Consider the following 2,681-nt stretch of genomic DNA (forward strand, 5'->3'; position numbering starts at 1 on the left):
TGTGTTTGTGGAAATAACTTGAGGAGAATGACACTTCACTGCACCCTCAAGTCTTCTGGAGCATGGGACACCTTTCTCACTTTCTTTGCATGGGATTATCCTGATTATTTTCATTTTTTTTCCTATTTCAGAGTAGGCCATGAATTTGTTCAGAATGTCTGCTATGAGCCTCGTGACTGGAAAAGATAACAACACTTTCCAACATTATATTGTGTGCTTTGTGCAGTGTTGAGGGTTCTTAGTTAAATTTCAGAACTCATTACTGGTCCTTCTGTGTTGGTCAATGTGCAATAGAGAAGTTCTCCCAAGCTTTGCGCAGTGGCAGTATCATAGCCAATGAGGTTTATCCGAGGCGCGATTATTGCTCATCGAGAATTTCTCCAGTTGTCCCCTAGGTGGAAATACTCTGAATTTTCAGAAGCGGCATGTGTAATCGAAAATGTACGTGGAACTTCAGTCGTGAAGGGAGAGAATCAGTGATTACCTGCAGGGCCAGTAACTCACAGAGTTCTTCAGTTGTATTTATATGAGCAGGTTCAATTGTGTCCCAGGAACAGTTGCAACTGGTACTTTGTCTCATGATGCCTTATGGGAGTTTTACACCTGAAATTGAGACATGTTTCTGTTCATTCTTTTACGTAGAATTTCTACCTCCCTTTTACAATGGGACAAAATAGCTCTGCAATTCATATTGTATTTAAAAGCTGAATTGCCTGTGAATTAAGGTAAACACTCTTAAGACCATGAATGTGCACAGGTAACGTGTTTCTCTCAGAAAACACATTTCTAGGCCCCCTGCAGGACTCCAGGAATCCCCATCTCCTCAAAGGTCTCTGTGCCCTTGCACAGAAGATGTCTTTGTCAGTGAGGGAAGCAGAGTAAGGACATGAATGGGATGGCAATTTGAGCTTTGACCCTGGGGTGGCCCTGAATCTCTGTGTGGTGCTGGGCTTTTCTTTCATTCCTTCATGTTTTGTCTGTTCTCAATGTGTAAGTAAAAAGTCTGCAGATCTGGTGGAAGAGGGGTGTCCTGAACACAGATGCCTGCCTCTCTGGAATACGTTCCTTTATTAGACTGGCATTACTGCCATCAATCTTCAAGAATAGGATTCCTTGGCTTTCTGCATTTGTAACCATGTGCAGTGATGTGTGGAGACAGTAGTTTCTCCTTGTGCATCTGGTACCTTCAGGCTGTAGGTGGGACCTCATAGGAGGTCCTCGTGAGACCTTCAGGTTGTAAGTGGGATCTCGTGGGAGGGTAGAGTTTTCTGGCACTGATGCTGCATTCTACTAGAACCCGTGAATGAACAAGGGGCCAGGTGCTGACACCTGCTTCATTGTGTTTCAGCTCCTGTGGGCGTTCTACTTCTGTCTGTCATACCAACATACCTGTCGCTTCTGTTCTGTAGGTCCTTATGGTTGCAAGAGGACCTCCTCTTTTACCAGGTCCACCCTGCATGCCCTCCCCCACAGATCCCCTTTATCACTGTTCATGGACTCTATAAGTCACCACCAGCTCATTGGTGCCCTCAGTGACCTCCACCTCGACTATTTGTAAGATGATCTGAACAGTATGAGTTGACATGTTCAGCATATTCATCTACTGTCTTGTTGAGTCTCTGAGAAGATGTAGAGATGGCCTCACAGGCTTTTCAATGCAAGGGTGCTGCTGACTGAAACACTGTTAAGATTCCTCAAGTTTCTTAGGCCATACATATGTTGGGCTGTGCCTAAGTGTGTGTATCTCTGTGAGACTAAATGCGACGAAAGGTTGTAGATTAGCTGTGTGGCTTCCTTGGCTTCAGCCTGAGTCACACTCTTAGCGGGGAATTCAGGGTTGACCAGGAAATGCCCCTGCTGGACTCCTGTCACCGCAACCCTGAACCTACTTTCACCACCCTGCCTGAAGGTTTGCATCTCCGACACTTCCCTCACAATTTCCTGAGGCTTTGCGTGTGTTCCTCTTGTCTCAGACCTAATGCCAGCTCTCAGTGGGGAGAGCCTCAACTCAGAGCATCAGCTTTGTGATCTGAGAAGCAGGGATAATGTTGATCTCTGAGGTCAGCGCGATGAAGAGGTGGTTAAGCACATGAGGAATTTGTAAAATATATGGGATGAGTGAGCACTCACCCTTTTCAGCGTGGAAACGAATGTATCTGCACAGAGAAGATCATCAACAGATGTTCATTCAATTTCATGAAACTAAGGGTATAATGCCTGAGGCTGAGAGATTGGCAATTCTAGTTTCAAAGGATGCAACAAAGATTCCTGTGTGTTTTCTATTAAAATTCAGGTCCTACTTTACAAGGAAGGAAAAGATAAGTATGAGAATATGGATGTTCAGGGATCTGAAGATAATCCTCTTCCATTACAGGTAGACACACAAATGCACCCTGACAAATATGTGCTCATCCAAGGCCACAGATGTATCGAAGAAGAAAAAACGCATATAGAAGAACAGAAGATCCCTTTGCAATAACTCAATCACTTTGACATAGAGGGCAATCAGTTTGAAATTTGAAGAGCACACTGAACCATTACAAACCAGCTGTGGTTATTATATATTTAGAGATGGGGTCTAATCTACCCCTTGGTCTGAATGCTTTCCCTGTCCACCCCGTCCCCTCCACATTGTCCTTCCTAATATCCCCTAATACACTTGTCATAGTTGTGTTTCTATG

The 2,681-nt window shown here is 44.4% G+C and overlaps 1 pseudogene; it reads left to right on the top strand.

The window, feature by feature from the left end:
- Positions 1–307: 307 nt before the first annotated feature.
- On the top strand, positions 308–460 carry LOC125159905 (uncharacterized; annotated as a pseudogene).
- The last annotated feature ends 2,221 nt before the right edge of the window (positions 461–2,681 follow it).

This window comes from Prionailurus viverrinus, unplaced genomic scaffold (genome assembly GCF_022837055.1).
Source record: "Prionailurus viverrinus isolate Anna unplaced genomic scaffold, UM_Priviv_1.0 scaffold_87, whole genome shotgun sequence".
In the NCBI taxonomy this organism is placed as follows: domain Eukaryota; kingdom Metazoa; phylum Chordata; class Mammalia; order Carnivora; family Felidae; genus Prionailurus; species Prionailurus viverrinus.